This window comes from Silurus aristotelis, assembly GCF_946808225.1.
Source record: "Silurus aristotelis genome assembly, chromosome: 4".
In the NCBI taxonomy this organism is placed as follows: Eukaryota; Metazoa; Chordata; class Actinopteri; order Siluriformes; family Siluridae; genus Silurus; species Silurus aristotelis.
In genome coordinates this window covers 10,380,469-10,403,963 of record NC_139577.1, presented here as the reverse complement: position 1 = coordinate 10,403,963, position 23,495 = coordinate 10,380,469, and positions in this window count along the sequence as shown.

Sequence of the window (23,495 nt, the reverse complement as noted above, 5' to 3'; positions counted from 1 at the left end):
CATATGTGCTAACATCTGCCCAGTGTGGCTTCCGCAAGTGCTCCCTCCTATTTCTGCATTATTGTCTAATGGAAGAACAATTTAGAAGTTCTTTACTTTAACATTTTTTAAATTAAATTTATCATTCTTTAAATGCTTCTCATTTATTTCTTTTGCAAGATTAATGCACCAAAATGCCAGTGCAGTTTTTTCTATTCCCTTATTGCAAAATATGCCATTAAGAAAGATATGATGGATTACGTTTTTGTTTCCAAAGGGATATGCAAATTGATCTCAGCCCTGATTGACTTTGCTGTGGTTAAGTGCTCAAGGTCATAGAAATGTTCTGTAGAGGTTCCAGTGGCAATACCTGCTTCAGCTCTTGGTGAGCTAACATGTAGTTTCTGAGCCCCTCTGGCAGCAGCAGCTGTGCCCATGTCCTTCAGCTCAGGGCTAATGATGAAGCCAACTGAGGTGATTATTATCGGCTCTCTGTCTCCAGCTCACAGCACGGGCCAAACGGGCCAGACACAGCCAGGCTACATTAATAAAGTGCAAAACTGATAATGACTTTAAGATTGGATAATTAGCCCAAATATGTCTAATTGGGGATTTCTCTCCAGATTTACTGTGGTCGTTAGTGTAGCGCTACTTGTCATTGTGGTACAAGGCTATTAATGTGCATGTGTGTATGTGACTACAACTTTCAGCTTCTGAGTATTTAAATCACTCATAGTAGAACATGCAGACAATACCACATGGTCCTGAATGGCTTAATGTAGATGCTTGTCCTGGTTGTTTTGAATCAATATTCAATGTAAGAGTGAATCTATGTGTATCTATTATATGCAAGTAGATGACGGTTTGAGTTAAGCTAGGAGAAATAAGTGGGAGGCAATCAGTGATTTTTTATCTTTTATGGTTAAAAATCTATACAACTAACAAAGGCTTGAAAATATTTCTTCATTATGCTCACAAACGGACAAAACATTGAAAGGACAGGTGTACATTCAAATCGTTCATTATCAAATTAACCACACCATTAAAGCGTTATGGTGTAACACATCCACACCACTTGAACAATTAACTAGCCTGATAATAAATAGCCTGAAAGATTAAAAGTTAAATGAACGTAATATTTTCTATCCTGCTGAAAGTGACATGCCTTAATTTTTTTATTATTTCCCCAAAGAAGTCATTCCAGCTGCCCTCCCTGCTGCTTTTAAAATGCTTTTTAATCCTTTTGAAAATTACTCTCAAGCTAACGAGTTCTCCTCAAACCAACTCCAGACATCATTAAGGGCTGGCTCTAGCCTGCGGCTGTACATGAACCTTTTCTTTACACTTTATCCATAATTCAGCAATCTTTCTTGAATTATTCAAGCAAATAGTAGCAGAAAATAATGGACTTCACTGAATCTTACTTACACATAAAACAATTTTAATGGTGATTTGAATGTGCAAGACTAAAAAAAAAAAAACAGCACCAGCTCCCTCCTGTTTTGACTACAACCAGAAAAGTACCGTCTCTAGGTTACGTATGTAATCTTGTTTCCTGATTAAACAAGTCGCTGCAGCAACAACGCTCTGGGAACGCTTCTGCGTTGTCCATGCTCTGAATCACGTGTGTAATCCGGACAAAGGAGAGACGTGATGTCGCCAGCAGGGTGACGTCATGACCAGGAAGCATAAAATGTGCATTTGGTGGAGCCTTCTCTTTCTGAAAGGAGAAGGAAGTGCCGCAGGGATGCAGGGAGTGTGGCTTGGAGACTTGTTCTCTCAGGAAACTAGGGTTACATACGTAACCTAGAGAGGTTCTGTTTCAGAAACTTGAGCTTCATCAACTACGCTTTGGGAACGAGAGTCCAATCATGGCACACTGACCAGTCCCTGCCTAGTGTGTATGGGCCCAGCTATACAAAGGATTCGGGAGTGGCTCTAAGGTCATAAAACCTGACTAAGGTCAATGGGGTGGACCAGCCTGCAAAAGTCTTGGAGTGGGACTCCAGCGGACGAGTACATAGAGGCTGCCACACTCCACGTGGAGTGACCCTTGACTCCAAATGGAGTGGGGAGACCAGAGGACAGAGCTTCTTCGACTTCCTCCACAATTTTGTCCTGTGGACCTATTTTCAGTTCTGTCCTGTGGACGTACAGCAGGTTTATTTTTTTTTCAGTCAGGGGCTTAAAAGGGAGGAGGATAGAATGCCTGCAGCATGACAGGTCATGGGGAAACCGAGGGCACCTTAGGTGCATACCCCGGTCAGGGGTAAAGAAAGACACTGGCCATGCCAGGGATGAACTCCAGGAGGGATGGGGCCACAAAGAGAGCCTGTAGGTCCCCGACCCTATTCAGGGCGGATATCGGCAGAAGAAATGCAGTCTTAACTAACAAATACTAAGAGCTTTGTCAGAGCCTCCAGCACAACGTCCATGTCCCACACAGGCACTCTGGGTCACGTCCCGGGTTCTCACAGACATGTAACCTTTCAAGATCAATTGAGACAACCCTGAGGCAAACTGCTCCTGCAGGAACTCCAGCACTGAACCAACCGGGCAGTTAACTGGGTCCAATTGGTGGTGCTCACACCATGCAGAGAACAGGCACCATTTAGCAGCATACAACTTCCTTGTGGAAGGAGCTCTGAATAGGAGGATGGTCTCCACTACCTCGGTAGAGAGACCAGTTGCTAAGAACTGTACCCTCTCAGGGGCCACAGCCACAGCCTCCATAACTTTGGGTGTAGGTGAACCAAGGTGCCCCCTGCCTAGGAGAAAAGATCCCTCTTGGGAGGAATTTCCCAAGGAGGTTCCTCAAGGAGAGCCACCAGTCGTCGATATAGTTCAGAATGCGGATGCCCTGGAGTCTCAGCGGGGTCAAAGCCAAATTCATTCACTTCATGAAGTTGTGGGTTGAGAGCACAAGGCCGAACGAGTAAGCTTCACCCCAAAAGCAAACCTCAGGAACCTCCTGTGAGCAGGAAAGATGGATATGTGGAACAATAGGATGCAACCCCCCATCCTTTTTGGGAACCACCAAGTACCTGCTGTAGAATCTGAACTCTCTGTCTGAAGGAGGGACCACCTTGATGGCCTCCTTCCTTAAAAGATACCCGAACTGAATCGAGCAGCCGTTCTCCACAGAGTGCAGTAACCACTGAGACACGTCTGGCAGGCTTTCCCAGGCTGCCAGGAAGTCTCTTGAGACTGGTCTCTGGCCTGTTCAGAGTGGCTGGAGCAATGCCCTGCAGCCATTGGGGCGACCTGAGAGGCAGCAGGTCTCCTCCATCTGCTACTGGATCGGGCAGAAGTGGAGGGAGACACCCACTGGTGGTGCCCTGAAGCACATATCGTGGCAGGGTTAACAGGCTGACCGCCTGGTGGTGCTAGGGAGGAACAGGCACAGTATAATGAGGTGTACACCACCCCCTAAGACTTCTTGATTGTCAGGGTCTCTGCGTCGAAACTTGCCGGAGATGACGGCTCTCAGGTCCACCGGCTTCTTAGGCTTGGGCTTGGGCTTTGCAGTGCCCACCAAGCAAACCCCTGGACACGATGGGGGAGGTAGCGGTGAAATGCCTCCAGGACAGTTTTTTCGCTTTCTGGAGAGCCAGGGCCTTAAGAAACAATACTGCACTTGGGCAAAGATAGCCAGTCAACCTCTTCAACCCGAGGCATCGTTCCATAACTTCTCTCTTTCATCCCCACCACGTTCGCATTCAGTGAGACATGTGGGGTGAAGAGGCACCTCAGTGTGCAGATCAGGGAAAAAAAGGCAGACCCCGGCTTGGAGGTAGTGCTGTAGGACACAGAAAGAGTTTATCCAGCTTTCTAGGTGGGAGCTGCTTCTGCTTCTGCTTCTGATTGTGTCTTTGTGTATCTCAGAGAGAGAGAGAAAGAAAGAGAGAGAGAGGGGGGGGGATTTGCAACAATTATATAAATGCTAATATCATTAATTAATTAATTATATTATATTATTATTTACATGGCATAGTTTGCTTCCTGGTGTGAAAATAAACCAAAAATTGGTGTACTGCAGTCATAAATACATTCTCTGTCTATTTTATTTGGAACACCAGTTAACCTGCTTGGTTATGCAGGGATACAGTCATTCTACAATGTTGCAGCAGCACAGTGCATAAATCGTACAATTTACCCCATCAAAATAGAGAATAGTTTGCTGTGACTTTAAATGTGACCATGGTTAAAGTGCTGTTAAGTGCTTCTGAAATGTACACACAATCGTCTGTAGCGTTTACCAGAATTATGCAAAAATTTTAGCAAATAAATAAACAAACATTCAGTGAGTGACAGTTGGGACAGTTATGTGGGTAAAAACACCTTGTTTTAAGTTAGGTCAAAAGAGATGGACCAGTTTGAGTGACTTGCTGTCAAGTCTATAGTAACTCAAATAATGACTCAAGACCGGAAAGTTATTATTATCCAAACTTCAGTATTTTAATTCTTGCCTGACAGGAGTGGAACCTAAAGAGGACTTTTGGTGTTGTAGCCAATCCTCCTCAAGGTCCGATGTTTTGTGTATGTTGAGATGCTTTTTTTGCATCATTAAGTATAAACTTTGACTGATGTATGCAAAAATGAAATAAAACAAATGGTATACTGTCAAATGAATGAAAAGCTTTTAGTGTTGTCTACTACCATCATCATTAAAACATTAGTTAAGAAGTAGTGTTGAGAATTGTGTATAGACTAGACTGAAGCTGGTCAGGTCAAATACCTTACTAACATGTTTACTAAGTATAATAACCATCATTTGAATAAATGATTCTGACTGATATTTGGGATGACTGTGTTAGCACAGTACACACAAAATTTTTTTTTAGCACATTTAGCTATGTATCTCCTAAACTTAGTGTATCTACTAAAAAGTCAATGGTTCAAATGTGCAACTTCATACTTTATCCATGTTTTTGAATCAAATTTAAACTGGTTGCTTGTTTTACTTTTTGAGAAAACTGAAATCTGTACAGCAGGCATTTATCTGTATCTTCTGTTGTCAAAAAAATAAAATCAGTTGAATGTGTCCCTCATCTTGTGTATGTCATGTAGTAGGGTTTATAAAAATTTTTTCATTTGTTAATTTTCTCTCTAGCTTCTCTTTATTAACAAAAAAGCATAAACATATTTGACCTTTTTGAAGATGAGCAAGAGTACAAATGGTGCCACAATTCCAGTGGAATTGACTAAACCAAAAAATAGAAGAAAAAAAAACAGTCTCTCTTCCATTTCATCTTTATGAAGGTCACTCACATTATTTCTTCAAAGTGACACATATTTTGTCACTTAAAGATTTTTGAAAAAACTCCCTTCATGCTTTTGCCCAAAGTTTTTCATGCTACGTCTCAGCTTTTATTAATTATCAACTCTGTTTATAGTTAAAAAAGAATGGATGGAGCCATATGGCTTTAATAAAAGAAGTTCCATCTGCATAAAAGTGAGTGCACCCTTCCTGTGCATTGTATACAGTGTTATCTGACAATAGCTCATGTCATATTAGTGTAGAGGAGCGGCTGTTGTTCTGGCAGGCTGAAAGGCAGCGAGGCGCTGCAGACATTGTGAGTAATATTTCTCAGTAGGACTAAGACAGCCTGTGTCTGAATAAGGCAGCTTCTAACTAATGGCCATCTGTGTGCAGCAATAATGAAAAATCTCGCTCATGTATGGCCACACCAGCTCGTTAAGGAGCCTCAGCGGCGAGCAAAAAATAAAACAGATGATGCTCCAGCATGTGAGAGCTTTACTGCTAATCTCTCCCTGAAGGACCTACTGCAGCTCATCCTTAGAGGGGAAAACTATTTCTCAGAATTATTCTTACTGATATATATGAAGGATATATCCAACTAATATGTGCTTATATCATTTTAAGGCTTGAATGTTATAAGCACCTATTGCTAAGTACGAACAAATGGTGTCTGGAATACTAGTTATATCAGGGTCCTCTACTTTTTGTGTTTTTTTTGTCTATCCAAATGTTGGACTGGCTCTCGCTTAATCAGTGGCATTGTACTGTTACACCGTAACAAAACATCTCACACATGACTCCAGCTGCAGAAGATCTATGTGCCACTCCTTTGGTCCCCATGCATAGGTGAAGGAAGTGAAGAGAATACTCAGAGATGAGTGTAGCCCCTGAAGGCCGTGACTAATTTGACACATCTCTTGGTGCGTCCTCTCTGACTGTCTGCCACCATCAACACTTTCTGGCTCACCAGCCTGCCACGGACATCATCCCTCGGAGGTCTGATGTTCTGCTAGAGTTGTTGGTGCAGCCTCTGGCCCTAATGGATGAGACCAAAAACTAATCTGAAATTCAATTTTATGTGTTCTGCTAAAACCAGATCTCCATCCTTCTCCTTTTAATACTGTGGTGTTCAACATTTGTAATCCTACTTTTACAAAATATAGGTACATAAAACGTAACAGATTTATATTTATTTACATTTTTTGTGTTTATAATGCAAATCAAGTCCAATATAAATAAGAGCACACAGTATAATTAAACAATAAAATGTACACTGTATACTGTACACTATATATGGTATCATATATATTTGTATAATGAACAATAATAATGGGCCTAAAATTTATTAGTCATTTGCATTTTTAATACTACATGTAACATTAAAGCACTTAAAATTCTCCTTGCCAGCAAAAGTGAAAAGACAAATAAAAATGCATTTAAAAATGGCAAACTGTGTCACAGGAGCATCACAGTTTGACAGGACATTTTGACAGCCCATAACAAACTGAATTGATTAGGCCCTGCCTGATTCACTGTGTCACACAGCTATCCAGCAGCTTGATCAGAGCATGATATTCATTGAATGAGGAAATCAAACATGTTTTTATCATCATGTTTGTTAAATTGGCCCCTGGTTTAAAACGTGAATGCTAACATGCACATCCAGTGAGCTAGTCTTGTGACATCAGTACACTGAATAATGTGCATTATGCAAATGCAGGTCAAGAGCTTCAGTTAAAATTAACATTAAACACTGATATGGGATCCGGCTGACTAGTTGCTGTTGCCAGATTGGTTGGTTCAGAAACAAATCCCCAAATGCTTGCAATTAGTAATAATATAGCACATAATCCAACAAGTACATAGCTGGGACATAAGCACACAAAGTGGGTATGGCTAGTTTAGAGGGAAAGATTAAATGATAAACTTTTAGGATATTTCACATACACATACAAAATTGGCTTTAAAATATGAGGGGCAAGAAATAAATGTACCTTTTACAAGAAAATACAAATATTAGATTATTCAGGTTTATTTCTGGGCTAAAAAATATCATTCATGTAAATGTTTGTGATAACCAAAAATATCTAAAAAAAACTCTTTTGAAATTTTGTAATTTAAGCCATCTGATAAGTGTAGCTTACATCTTTTCAAATACCTTAAAATGTCTTAGAAATACCTTAAAATGTCTATAAAAATTCAAACATTACATGGAAAATCTACTAGAAGACTTAGATTTCAGAAAATACTGCTGTCATATTTATTGTCCTACCTTTTGTAAAGAAATAAAGCAGTGTGCTCATTATATTTCTATTCCTCGGATACATCTGGCTAGGTGGAAAATAAACAAAGAATAACCACAAATACCTAATACACTGAAAAAAAAACACTTAAAGCTTTGCATTATATTTGATAGATGATAGTTATATCATGCCCTGTTAAAATTTTAATTTCTTTCACTCTGTCCGGCAATAAAACAGGCCTTGTCTACTTTAATGAGATGTTCTGTGAAATGTTAATTACACACCAGGCTGGGAGTGTGAGCTGCTTCCTCGAATGATCCCATTTTTATTCTTGTAATAACAATTACTCCAGTTAAAAGTGGGTTGGGGAAATGAAGCCACATTGAGGCTTCACTCACTCACTCACTCACTCACACAGAAAGCACACAGAACATGCTTATAACATCCGATTGTACTAACTAGCTAATTCTATATCTCAGCAGTTGTGAAGTTCTGCCTGCTGTCTTCAATGACACATTCTATTTTTTTATTATATTAAAAAAAAATAAAAAAAAATTATATATATATATATATATATATATATATATATATATATATATATATATATATATATATATATATATATATATATATATATATATATATTCAGATCTGCATAGATCTGTACCTGTATGTGCAGTGGCTCTCAGCTACCACCTCTGTCATGAATGCCCATAATTGTTCAGTCGCTCTCTTGCTTTGTGCTGCCGCCAGCTGGCACCTGCTCCCCCACGCATCACATGACACTCCAGCTGTGTCCACATGTTCCCTAGGTCAGCCATCGGCTTGGATAATGCACACTTTTCATCTACCCCCTCTGACTTTTTTTTCCCAGTGATCTCATCATATTACCACAGATTGCTACCTATTACAGAGAGATACTTATTTTGCCATTTAGCTACAAAAAAATGCCCAGCTCTGTGACTAATTTTGGTAGTGACTTTTTGCCATACTGCTGCAGAACAGCCAGAGGACAAGCAAAGAGTAATTAATGCTAAATGGAGCCCGCCACTTTGGATTGTGTGGGTGGGTGTGAATGTATGTGCACATCTGTGTGTGGGTGTCCTTTATTCTGAGGCTGTCCTCTGAGAGACACAGTTATGTTTGTGTCTCATTGACCCAGGTGCTCTTGATCCGTCATTTATACAAAAGAGATCAAAACAGTGGGTTCAGCAAACACGGAAATTGTGCGGCATAGCACTGCTGTTTGGTGGGAAATGAGATAATTGCTCTGTCTCTTGCACAGCCTGTTACCTCACATGGATACAAAAGCCTTCATTCCCACAAAAAAAACTGCCTCACATGCATTTATTGTGTACTTTCATTTACATGCGTTTGTTTTCGCAGGCATACACAGCTCTTTTTTGCTTTATAAAAGACTTTGACACTTTACGACTGTACTAGCATGATTGCGCTGGCAAGCAAAAGAGGGAGTAATACCACTTCCCCTGTATTGCATGACAGCACTGCAAGAGGAAGGAAAAAGAGAAAATGGCCAAGGTAGTATTACTCTTCTCTCAGCAGCATGAGGTAGCACCTTATTTCTTTGCCAGACAAAATTACACATTTGAATGAATGATCAAAAAAGGAATGATTGATGTTATTGTTTAACTTGTACCATTTGATCCACTGTTTTCTTTTTATGTTGAAAACCACATTGCTATGCTGACAATGTTTGATGTGTAGATTTTGTGGACAATACAGAAAAGTATTCATCCAAGACAAAGAAGGCTTTATTCCTAACACCCTCCTGTTCAATGAGGTGTTTATACTTCTACAGGACCCAAAACCGAAGTGCAAACAGCACAGACAGTTATGAACTTATCTGCATTATGGACTGACCTAAAGATTTATGGAAAAGGAAGTCGAGGAGAGGTAGTAAAAATGAAATCATTACATTTAAATATGCTGCCTATTAAATGTATGAAAACAGACGAGTTCCCTGCCAGGAATAACTTGGATGTAGCCTGGTGTCCAAGAAAAAAATATGCTCTATCGATTAGGCCAATGGATATTTTGGCATATATTTCTTATACCGTGGAAAATTGGGGAAAGTCTTATAGATATTATGAATATTATCTATAAGAGATGAAAGCTATGAAATATCTGAATTGTGTGGTTGCATTCGCAGGCTGTTGCTGGTCTGGGGAAAGAGGCAGGCAAGAATGCCATTATTGGATATAACTCTGCATTAGTGAAAGAAACGCACGGGGATGATTGCTTAATGATGGCACTCCTACAGGACCCAGCTGTGGTTATGGCCAGAGGATTGGCCTTTGATGAGCTAAAGCCAGAACACTTATTGGCCTGCACTCTGCAGTGGAAGCCAGCCACCAAAACATATATGTATAATGGAAATATAATGGAATTTATAATAATTTGTTTAGCCAGAGAGAGAAACAGAGGAAATTAGAGCAGCTTGGCGCTACTGCCTGCAGACTACATGCACCTCTGCCATAACAAGATTAGAATTTAAACTATGGGGCGAGTGGGTCTTTTCTCCCCGGCTAGATGAAATATTAAAATAGGCCATGGCTCTGCATTGGACATCTCTCTCCCTCTCTTGCTGTCTATCTGTGCCACTCGGTCTCTGACATATGCCTGTCACTCAAATTGATTGACACTGAACATGAGTGAATCAAAGCATTCTATTTCAGCAGTTTGTTTTGCATTGTGGCCCTTTTCTTTGCCACTTTATAAATATTATACAGTTCAATAAATCTTTTGTATTTCCTGTTTACCATCTACAGTATGGATTCTCTTTTTGGACACTGACACATTTTGAATTTGAAGCCATGTGGCATGCGTTGTTTTGTTTTTTTTCACCCTGATTTTCCCTCTAATATAGTCATGGACAATTGAGACCAGTCAGGCAGCTATACAACCAAGCATATGAAAAGTTATCACATGCTTCCGACCACATCTTTTTGAACTGCTGATTTTGCAATGTCAGGGGACATTCTGCCTTGAACTATCTGCTCACTTTTGTATGCACAAGCCCATGACTAGCTATGGCACAGATGGCTGTGGCATCACTGTAATTCGATCATAGGGATAAACACTTTTTTTTATTCAAGAGACTGGCATGTTGTATATCTACTAGGAGTAAATATCTATTAGAAGTTCCTCCTGAAGTAATAAGCGCAAAACATTGAATATGGTATTAGAACTGGTCATCTTAAAGATTCCAAAATATGAAGTGTGTAAAAATCATCTGTCTAATAAATAGGTGGAGGTGGTATTTTATGTCACTTCACCACTTCTCCTGATAACTTTGTAATTCTATGCTATTACTTTTACATTTATCCATTTGCAGACACTCTTATTAACTGGAATCTGTAACAAATATATATATTTTACTATATTACAAAATGGGATGTGGCTGTAATGGAGAAATACAATTCTACATAAAAACCTATAACTTCTTTCAAAAAAATTATTTAAAAAGATTATTGGTGTATCCAAATAGAAAACTGACATATTCTCCATGAAAATTTGGCACACACATGCAAACACATTGCAAGGCAAAAAGGTTTATGGACACCTGTCCATAACACCCATATATTCTTGTTGAACATCCCATCAGTCTTAGTTTCCCTTTTGCTGTTATAATATCCTCCACTCTTTTGGGAAATTATTTTGGAACATGACTGTGGGTAAATGCTCATTCAGCCACAAGAGCATTAGTGAGGTCAGGCACTGATGCCAGGTAAGAAAGCCTGGGCCTCAGTCAGCATTCCAGTTAATCCCAAAGGTGTTCAATGGGGTTGAGGTCAGGGCTCTGTGTGCAGGCCACTGGAGTTCTTCTACACCAACCCTTTTCACTGCCATGTGGGTTTGGGCACCTTAATTCAGTGAAGGTAAACTGTGATTCCACAGCATTCAAAGATTCTATGCAATTTTTCTGCTTCTACAAAACTGTAGGAACGGTTTTGGGGAAGGCCCACATATGGGTTTGATGGTCAAGTGTCCAAAAACATTTGGCTATATGATATTGTCTGCTGTATCTGTTCTTCATGTAGCCCTTTGTACTATGAAACTGCACTGTTGTGTGTTGCATCATGGTCCTGAAGAGACACAGTTCTTCCAATATATACATAGATATATGTTATATATATATACATATATATAACAGAATTCCAATAAAAATGGCTTGAACTTGAAATAGGTTACATAGTTTCCTCTAGTTCTTTGACAAATGTTTAAAGTTACCCTGTTGATATCCTTCAATTAGCATAATAACCATGACCGGGTCAAGAGAAGACATCCGTGATTAATAGTTTAATCTAGTGGATCTTTATGAACCGGACTCAAAGAACAAAATTGTCAATATACCTATTTATATAACTGTTTAATTTAAGAAATCTGCACTAAAACCTTGATTTCAGAGGGTCTAGCACACAAGTATAATAACACCATCCAGGGTCACATTTTAAATTAGTTCCTCTCAATGTTCCTTTTTTGGTGGTTTGTCCTTGCCACTATTGCCTCTGGCTTGCAAATTAGGGATAAATGAATACATTTCACATTTGTATCCATTATTCCTATATGTCTGTAAAGTGATTATTTGACAATATCCATTGCTAAACACACTATACATATAAAACTGAACCAGACTGGTTAATCTAGAAGGTCCTCATTACAGTACTAAAAAGCAATGAGCCATATGAACAAATGCCCTATCTCTGTTTGCATTTACCTTTCTATTATTACACAATATACACTGATCATATATATGCTCTCTATATTGCTTCTATATATCCATGATCTTCGTGTATCAGAGTATTTTATCATGAATAATATAGGGCAGACTTGACTGGGCTAGCTGCTCTGTGTATGTATGTGTGTGTGGGAGTGTTACAGGGAAAGGGGTTAAAAGGTTGTCAGAGTCCTCTCCTGGGCTTCATCCTGACAGTGAACATGTGTTTCCTCTGTGTGATCTGCTCGCCCCTAGCCTGGGCACTATGCGGCTCGCTCAGGGGCCAGTCACAAGGCATTTCGATCTGGAGAGTCTGAATGATTCAGGCGGTGTGTGTGTGTGTTTGTCTGTGTGTGCGTGTGTGGCTGGAGGCTTATAGTGCCTTTAGAACTTCCCTATGTCAGCTCCCTCAACAAGTTTATGCTTCTGCATGAGAAGGGAGGGTTAGGGTTAGGGTTAGGGTTAGCTATAGTGCAGGACCAGTATGTTCACTTTGTGTCAGGTAATGGCAGGTAATGTCTACATGACTCACTCAAGGTCATCTATGTGCAGTCTTGAACATTGCAAATTTACAAAACCAAGGTTTAGTTATTATATTAGATATTTGATTTGGTTTAATTGTTTTAGTAGATATATGACTCAGCCGTGAGTTTTTGTAAGGTTATAGTTTAAAGTGGAGTCAAAGGGCTATAAATCCTTCCTGACTGTAATAGCCACCAGAGGGAGCTAGGATGGAAGCTTTGATTGAAAACTGTCCCAGTTCAGAGCAAAAGAACCCCACAGGAACAAAGTAATGCATCAATGACCATGACCTAAGATTTGCATTCTTCAGTAGCCACTTCATCCTGGTCAGAGCCTATCATGGGAGCACCAGATACATGATCAGGTTCTTAGGCTGCACTAGTAGATTTTACTATATAACACATTATATAAACAATAAAGCATTATGTAGTGGGCGGTTATAGGTTAATTAAAAAAATGTTAAAGTGTTTTTTAATTGTGTTATCCTCCACAATTTGGCAAAATTTACTAATAATAACTAGTTTTTGTCTTAGTTCATTTTAATGTTTGGGAGCATCCACACAAAATAATTAACATTATAACAGCTGCTATTGCTTTTTCTATCCTATTATTAAAACAAGAAAAAAAAAATGTTTTAAGGACATTCCTATGTCAGAAAACTGACTGACATAAATTGCTGATGTTAGAAACTCATTCTTAGAAGCTAGTTGATTGTTTTCTCAAAGAAAATGTACATCTACACCTGTTTGTGTGGACCATCTGCTATAATACACACAACATCATATTTCAGCAAGTGCATTGATATAAACCTTGTAGCCAGAACTGCTGTCAAAGCTATGCTGTTATCCGAAAATAATCAACACCTTCTGACCAATCAGAATCATGCAATTAACAATACTATGGTAGAAAAAGGTTGTAAATAATAAATGATGTATATAAATGATTAATATAAAAGGATTTGCTTAAAATGAAATGAAAGGTGTATTGAGATTGTAGATATTCTTTAAATGTAAAAAATAATTACATTAATTAGTAAGATTAGTCATGCCATTAATTTTTTAAAAGATAAAAATGATTTACATGAATTTATTTCCCTAATCTCATCTTCTATTTGCTATCACACCAGGAAGGCAAGTCATGAGTGAAGATAGGCAGGCTACTTGCATTTGCAGTCATGTTGAATACCCATATAGTGCACTCCATGTGCAGGCATGAAGAAAGCAGAGAGTCTCTTTTTTCATCTGATTTAAATTTTCTAAATTGTAGCCTGATGCCCCAGCTTCTTGTTCATGTGTAATCACAGAGGAATCTGTGCAAACTTTTACAGAAAGCTGTATAGCAGGTGCATGACAGAACAGACCGATAAAGATCCCTCTTTTACTGATAAAGATGTGTAGCTCACAAACGCACACAAACAGACTAGTGGATGCATTCCAACTGCCTGCACCATAGACCTCCGTTGCACCATAGACTGGGTGTAATCCACATTTTGGCTATTATATTTCCTGGCCGATTAGAGGATTTTCACCAGTTGGGGTTCATTAAAGCCAAATTTACTTAGTCTGCCGATCAATAATTTAACCTGCAAGTGTTCCCTCTCATTACTTCACTTGAGGCCTTTTGATTTGCAATTCCCCTCGCTTCCTCCTCGGTGGGTGAGGTCAGCAGTGCTTGGCTTAGGGGAGTGGTACAGATCGGTGGTGGAATCAGAGGGCCGGTAATCCCCCATTCAGCATGCATCGCACTGGGATTTAATGAATAGTCTCTAATGGAACCTCTGTGTATGGATTTCATCCCTGTGGGGAGGAGATTAACACCAGTGTCATATTCCAAAATTAAACCAATGGGCTCCTGCTGTTGGGAGGGGAAAAAAAGCATTTTGAAATATTTGGATTGATATATTAATGACTGCTAAAATGTAATCTAAAATTGCTATATATATATATATATATATATATATATATATATATATATATATATATATATATATATATATATATATATATATATATATATATATATATTTTTTTTTTTTTTTTTTTTTTTTTTTTTTAATTAAATAGCATTTAAACAATCAGTGATTTAACCCAATAAGATTTTTCAAGCTTATGACTTGGCTATCTATAAAATATGGTTACTTGTGCTTTATAGTGCTTGACAGCTCTTTTTGAAATATGCTCTGCTAAAAAAGATTTCAGAGGACCTCAGTGCGAAAAATGTTGTGGAAGTGCCTTGCAACTTGTTAGAATCGTTTCTTAAACAAATGGCACATCATCTTAAGTAGTCCCTCTAATTAACTGTCCAAAAAAAATAATGCTTGTTAATATAAAAAATAATGACAAAGTATACAAGTGGTGATACTTAGAGGTTGATACAAAAAGGAGGGAAAAAATATTAACCAGGTACAATTAAAGAGCAAATGAAAGATCCTAACTGAAATTGAAACCTAAAACAAATCACTAATACATCACCCCAATGAAGAAGTCTGGTGGAAGATGTAAACGGTTTATCGGCTAAGCAGTGTACATTCACTAATTAATTTTATTAAATTCTTCTTATATTCTCCAATATTCACAATATTACCATGTCTGTATCCCTATTTATTACCCACACTGTCTATACTGTCTCACATTGTCTGTATTGTCTTGTATAGTCTGTTTTGTCTTGTCTTGTCTGTTTTGTCATGTATAGGTTTTATTTACATCTGTACTTTTGAGAGTCACAAACAGCTGGAACCAAATTCCTTGTGTGTGTCAACACACTTGGCCAATAAACCTGATTCTGATTCTGATTCTGATGTTTGTGTGGTATTTGCAAATTAGAAGACTTTGTCATATAACATTACAAATCTGAGGATCTAAAGCAAAGGAGTGAATCAACAACAGAGCATCTAATACATAAGAAACTATATTTTATATACAGTATATCATACATCAAATGCTTGACCATAGATAACGTATGGTGTGTGTGATGTGAAATGTGTGATTTCTTGGCATCTACAGAAGATATTTTTAGAAAATTCCAAGTTGTTCCCGATTTTCAGGGTTTAACTAATAGAATTAATGTAAATAACTATGCACTTTTCCCAGCCATGACCTGCTCAATACAAATGTGCCATTTGGCTGTTGTTTTTTTATAATTTGGACAAAAATCAGATAAGAGCTCTATTTAGTCAGAAATACGATACAATTCTCATATGTTTTATGTTTTATTATATCTGTATATATATATTCCACAACTTGATCTAAACATTTCTCGCTCTTCGGTTAGCATTAATTATTATGTTGATTTGTTTTAATGTGTCTTCGATTGTGTGTGTGTGTGTGTGTGTGTGTGTGTGTGTGTGTGTGTGTGTGTGTGTGTGTGTGTGTGTGTGTGTGTGTGTGTGTGTGTGTGAAAAAATGAACAAGAAAGAGACTGAGGACTGAGAGACAGAAAGAGATGGAGCATACAAGAGCAGTAGAAAAAGAAAGAGCGACATGCAGAGTTAATGAAAGTGAGATGATTCTTTCAGGCGCTGCTCTTTTTCTCATACCCCTCCTCTCTCTCCTTCTGTTGCTCCATTCTGTTTGGCGCCAAACAGTCAAGATGTGGTGTATCGTTTCCTGCAGAGAGATGACATCCACTGAGAGAGGAGGAAAAAAGAACAACAGTAAAGAAAACAGTCGATTGAAAAAGACTGCTACCAAAGGGAGGCTTAGTGGTGTCAAACCCAGAATACAAGAGTTTTCAGATTTGAGGGGTTAGTCTGAATATGTGAGGAAAAGGAACCAGGCCGACCATGAAGGGTGTGTGCATGTGTGAGGTCGGGATTTGGCAGCTGATGTGGCAGAGCGAGACTAGGCAGGCTCCTCGGCCCCTGGGAAGTGCTATGCTGCCAAAATGCCCTGGCAGAGGGCTATGATCCACAGGAACAGAAGACCCTTTTTGTGCTCACCTAGCCAAAAAAAAACCTTGCTCTGTCTCCTCTCATCTACTCTTCTGCTCTCTTTTTGTTCTGATTCAGCTTATCTCCCATTACACTGCACTGGTTAAAGTCTTCTTCTAGCAACGTGCTAGCCCGCTAACTCTTTAAACACATCAGAGCCAGAATCCTGCTGGGAGAAAGACACTTACTGTTCTCTGGAGACAGTTTCCATTTACCAATATAAGAATGAATGTATCTAACATATGCATTCCTGTGCTTGTCTGCCTTAGTGGTTTGCTGTCTTACCCACGGCTTGGAAAACACATGCTCCTGCCTTGATGCATTCTGCATCTTGCCCTCACACATACATGTCTGTGTGTGTAAGTGTGTCTAGGAGGGCCTCCGAGGTAGGGGATGTCTGCCTGCATCTTTCTCAGTGGATGACAAAGAAGTCAGCTGTCTTCCAGTGCTTCTCAGCTCATTAAATGAAATCCCATGGCCCACATGGAGGAATTTAAATTAGACTCTGTTTGATGTTTTGGGCTTCCCCCTTCCTGGCCCACTGCAAACAGCACTGCCCACACTGCGATTGGGTGGCAAACACCCTGTTTAAGTCACTGATGGGTGAAGGTCTCTCAAATCTGACCTTGGGGAACTTAGCTGAAACTGTATATGTGTAAATCCACTGCAAATCCCTAGCACTCCCTCTTTTCCCTCTTCTTTTACAGCTCTGCTCCCTGAAGAAAGTGGATCACAGGACTGTTTACAAGACCTCATGATTCTTTTGGGATAAGGACACTTGACAGGGCAGGCCTTGAGTAACTGTTTGAAATGTCAGTAACCCAAGCTTAGGATGAACACAAAAAGAGCCACCTCTTGAGTGGTTTAATGAGGATATGAGGTAAACAGCATGAAATAAAAATACTTTAACTTAACTTTATCAATTAACTTTTCTTTTTTTTTTAACTAGGCTGGAGAGAGAGGGACAGACAAAACAGAAAAGCAAGGGAGAGGAACAGAGGGGGAAGAGATGGATGGTTGGCTGAAGTGATTTTTCCAGGGTTTCTTCCAAAGGATGACAGAAGTGAAATAAATAAGGTGAAAATGTCCAAGTCCAAGCATTCTCCAAACCAACTATTAATAATCGGGTAAACATTTTTGAGTAAAGACATAACAACGTTTTTCATAGAATGTTGCAGTCCTATTACAGACAGATGTGGCATACCAACTGTGTTAAAGACCATTACAGACACTCTGGAGCAAATTTCCTTAATATATTACATCCGTAAGAACGACTTGCACAAATGACAATCTAGCATCTCACAATGACCCTTTGAGTAGTATCCTTTAAAAAAAATTCTTGAACTTTCTTTATATTATTATTATTATTATTATGATTATTATTATGATTATTATTATTATTATTAGTAGTAGTAGTAGTAGTAGTAGTAATAGTAGTAGTAGTAGTAGTAGTAATAGTAGTAGTAGTAGTAGTAGTAGTAGTAATAGTAGTAGTAGTAATAGTAGTAGTAGTAATAGTAGTAGTAGTAGTAGTAGTAGTAATAGTAGTAGTAATAGTAGTAGTAATAGTAGTAGTAGTAGTAATAGTAGTAGTAGTAGTAGTAGTAGTAGTAGTAGTAGTAGTAGTAGTAGTAGCAGTCGTAGTAGTAGTAGTAGTAGTAGTAGTAGTAGTAGTAGTAGTAGTAGTAGTAATAGTAGTAGTAGTAGTAGTAGTAGTAGTAGTAGTAGTAGTAGTAGTAGTAGTAGTAATAGTAGTAGTAGTAGTAGTAGTAGTAGTAGTAGTAGTAGTAGCTCAAACAAAATCATCACTGCTGACAGAGCCAAAACCTTTAATTTTTTAGAACTGATTTTTACTTATCTGTTTCCAATTCTATCTTTGAAACCTAAATCAATCCAAGATTTAATTTATATCTGGGGAAATTAACTACAACTTGGCAGATGTGTGTGTGTTGGTTTATTTCCAAAGGAATGAGTACACCTCAACTGAGCATCTTAACTCAGTCCATTTATATGCTTTTCTTTCCTTTTAGTGTTTTCAATCTTTGTATGAGTTTTTGTAAGAGATTAGCTTATTGTGTTTAATCAAAGCACTTCCTCCCCATAATTTTTAAATTTTTCCAATTTCAAAGAGACATGTTATGGAAAGCTATAAATGAAAGCCAATCAAGGTAAATTTTATACAGTCTTATTTTTCTAAATTTGCCTGCAGCATTGTGTAAGTTCAGGGCTTCAGTTTATCTTGTGCGAGGGTGTTTCATTTACCTGCTTTTATGCTGTTGTTAACACATTTGACATGAGTATGTGTGAGATCCTCAAGTCACCTCTATTTACAGTTGGGGATAATAATCGACTTGTCACTTGCAGATCCCTGTTTATAGGTTTAAGTCTGACAAACCCTGTTGGTAGAGATGTTCGGCTATGCATGTGCATACTGCTGCATTTTAACATCAGTCAGGGGGAGGCAGGAAACAGTAAAGCCAACACTCTGTTGTAATCCTACACAGCTAAGAAATCAGGCCTTATGCTTATGGATTCATTAATTTCCATCATTATGTTTTAGGGGCAAGCAACACTCTCCACCTTCTATTAACACTAATACACATACAAAATAGGCGATAACTAGGGCAAATAAAGCATAATTTATTCTGGGTTTATAAATATAATCATGTCTATTATGTGAATTGCTGTACATAGAATTTTGAATAATTCATTTTCTAAACACCAACAGTGTATACATTAATCTTTGGTCTAGAATGAATACAATTATTGCTGTATTGAGATATGCATGAGTGAAAGAAACAAGGAAGAGAGAGGAGTGAATTGTGTGGAGGTGTCAGACCACTCTTCTACGCTCTGGCTCCTGGTGTTACAGCAACTGGGACTTTGTCAAAAAAAAAAATGACGTTTTTAAGATAGAACTTTTATAGATAACTTTTGTAGATAAGGAAAATTCTTTCAGTAGTATAATCTAGCAGAATTCAGTTCATTTGACGTTAATTCAATTAAATTTATATAGCACTTTAAACAGAAGACAATAATACCATTTCTAACATACTGCAGAATTAGCTTTAGATCCATAACGAGCAATTCAGAAACATGAAGAGAACTCAAACAGGAATCCATTCTCACAGATTGTATGATTTTGAGTCATTAAGATTTACTGTTGGTAATTTACAGGTGTTGAATTGAATCCATTGTAAACAGCAATGTTTAATACTGCTCACAACAATTGTGCATAACAGCTAACAATCAATATTTAAAAGTATTTTTACAGATACATTTATTGCCCCAGAGTCTCAAAAACCTTTTCCAACAATACCCCAGAATCCACTGAAGAATGTTATAAAGGTTTGTATATTGATCCTGTGGTGTGTACATGTATTACATTTATATTGATGATCAAAGGAAACAATTGCCCATTCATGCCAGCCTCTGACATGAGCATTTAGAGCAGAGAAAGCCAGCACTAATTATTGGAGCTAAGTGTTAAATCCCGAGAGCTTCATTAAAAAGCTATAGAAAATCCAGCAGCAGCTGCTCTGTGTTCTCTTTCCACTGTGTTCCTTTTTAACCTCTTTAAAATATCACCAGTTTGTCCACTTGAATGTAGCCAAGACGCAGGATTCAAAGTTTTATTTGGTCACTTAAGTTCATTTGCTGAACAAAGGTATAGTTTAAAGAAATGCAGCAACTCCAAAGAATGTGCATAAAACAAGACATACAATCAATATAATATACAGACAATATACAATGGGTAAAATGTATAGGTTAAAATTGCAAGAGCATGCAAATAATATAAATTAGAAAATATATTTTGTACACTAAATGGACAAAAGTATTGGGACACCTAACATGTCAAGCTATATATGGTTCTTCCCTAAATTGTTACTGCAAAATTGGAAGCATACAATTGCATAGGACATCTTTGACTAGGAGACCCAAACTTTTGCAGCATGAAGAGGTGCACAACGTGAGCTCCATTAAGATGTTGTTTACATGAATTGTAGTGGAAGATATTGAGTGGCCTGCTATAAAGCTTAACCCTATTAAACACCTTTGGGATGAATGTGAATGCTGACTGCACTTGTACACATAAGGGGAGGGTAGTATAACAGCAAATAGGGGTAAATGTGGAATGGGATGTTCAAAAAGCACATGCAAATCTTATGATCCACAAACCTTTGTGTCTACAAACTTTTTTTCATATAGTCTACATGTAAATATTATACTCTATATTAATAATATTATAATACTAATAATATACACATCACTCTATATGGGTTCCCTTTTGAGTCTGGCTCCTTTTAAAATTTCCTCATGCCATCTGAGGGAGTTTTTACCTGCCATACACACCACTGGCTCACTCATTAGTGATAAACTTAGAAGGAACTAACTTATAGGCACACACTATTTTATACAACTTTATAAACTCTATCTTTGTAAAGCTGCTTTTGTCAATTGTTAAAATTGCTATACAAATAAAATTAATTGAATTGAAATATAGTTTTGATTTATAGTGCATTTAAAAATGCATAATGTTGGTTGTTTGGTTGCATCAACTTATCAAATGACAAGTTAAATGTATGTCAAAATAATTCAGATCACATGATGTGCTTTTAATATCAGAAAGAGTTAAGCATCATGAGTAGATAAGAGAGATTATGATTATTTTAATTCAACAGAGAAACAGCTTTTGATGGAATAATAGCATCTGCTCTTCTGCTCAGTACTGTGTATTTGTCGGGAAATTTTGTAGCATGCGTCCTAGTTATGTTATATCGTTATATTATGGAGTCTCAGTCATGTTAGAAAAATCAAAATAATAAAAAAATTATTTGTACGAGAAATTGTACTGCACTTATGTTTTTATGTGAAACTTATGCAAGCGAATGTCAAAGTCTGCAGAAATGTGGCAATTTCCCAACATGCTTGAATCTTACCATTAAAAGCAACTGGACATGCCGAATATCAGTTTTTAATTATTATTTGATTCAGTTTTGGTTTACACTTTGTTGTGTTTTATAGTAAAGACTTTATTTTCAAGATATAGTTTTGAAAGCACCGTTGCTTTTTTTTATTTTGTGCTTCACAAAAGTTTTCAGGCCCTAGCCCGAATCTCTCCTTTTACTGAATTACAAATTGTACACTGAAATTTCATGCTGTTTGAGATTTTATTTTACTACAATGAAAATCAAAATCATTTATCTTAAGGTGATATTGGATTTATGTTAAGAATATTTTAAAATAAAAACTGCTTGCATAAGTGTTCCACCTCTGTGTAAGCTCCCAGTTAACACAGATGAAAGAAATTGTCCTAACAAGGATACAATTACCACTGGCATCCACCTGTGAATCATTAAAGTTTCTGTCACATTTTCTGAGGAAAAAAACATTGTTGAACATATAATGTGCTTGTGTAGGTAAAAGATACAAATAAATATGCAAAACAATAATATCCATTAAAGTTTAGAAATCTCAGTGAGCATAGTTGGATCAATAATCAAGGAAATGGAAGCTGTATCACACCATCCAAGCTTAGAGAACGTCCGTTCTTCAAAACTCAACAAGAAGGAGACTTGTGAGAGACCCCACAGAGAATCCAACAATCACTCTGAAGGAGCTATGGGGTTCAGTGGCTGGAAGGAAAGTAATGTGATGTGGGAAAAGGTTTTGTGTTTGTGGTCAGTTGAGACCAAGATAAAGAGCCTTTTTGACAAAACTATGTGTGGTGCAATCCTGAAACTTTCCATAACTCAAAACATACAGTGAAGTATGGAGTTGGCAGCTTTAACCTTCTCTTTAGCAGGGGCTGGTAATTATTATAAAAAATGATTGTAGTATAATGGCCTATAGAGGCGTATAAAGGCCCAAGTCCTGATTTTAATCCAATTGAGAACCTGTGGCACTACTTGAAAATTGCAGTCCATAAGCATCACTTAACCAACATGGATAACAAGTTTGGTAAGAAGAATGAGCCATAAGCACTCCACCATTGTGTGTAAAGATAGTTCATTCATATCCCGAAAGATTTGAAACTTTATTTTGGCTTTATCAAAATATATTGGGGTTGAACATTAATGCTGACAAGTGATTTCAGGTTTTTTTTTCATAACATTATTGCCCAACCTTGAATACAATCTTACTTTATAAAATTACTTTTGATTTTTTTGTGTTTTATTCCTTTTTTAATTCAGTAACGTGAGAGAATTTGTCAGGGGTCCCAATGGATATTGTGTAGTTTATTATATTGTATAGAAAATTGTGAGAACTAGTAATATTGATTAAAAATCTATTATTAGGTAATTATTCAGTTAGGATTCGGGACTTCACCATATATGGCTGGTGTTATATTTTTCTTCTGTTGTTTTACACATTAAGCCTACCATGTGCATGTAATGTAAAAACTGTAAACATATTTTAAACTGTTCTTGATTTTGGCTTTATTGTGTTTTGTAATTTCGAAAAAAAAACTGTTGCTGTTCCTGTGTATTTTTTCCTAAAGACAAAGAGTAGAATGATCCTTTCTAAATGTTACAATTTTTTAAATAGAAAAATCAAAGTATTATTGGCATTGAGTATCTCTCTTCTTATTGCATTGCTCTTCTTATTGCAAATCTAACTTTTTTTGCAGCACTGGTATCAGATGCAAATTCGGAGTTCTCTTCTTGGTGGCATGGTGGGAACCCCAACACCATTTTTCTCTCTCTCTTCTCTGTAGGCCCTGGAAATGGAACAATCCTTTTTCAGCCATTGGTTCCTAACCCAGATCAAATGTTGGGGTTTAAAAAGCTAAAGTTTGATGTGGATGAGCAACTGCCTATA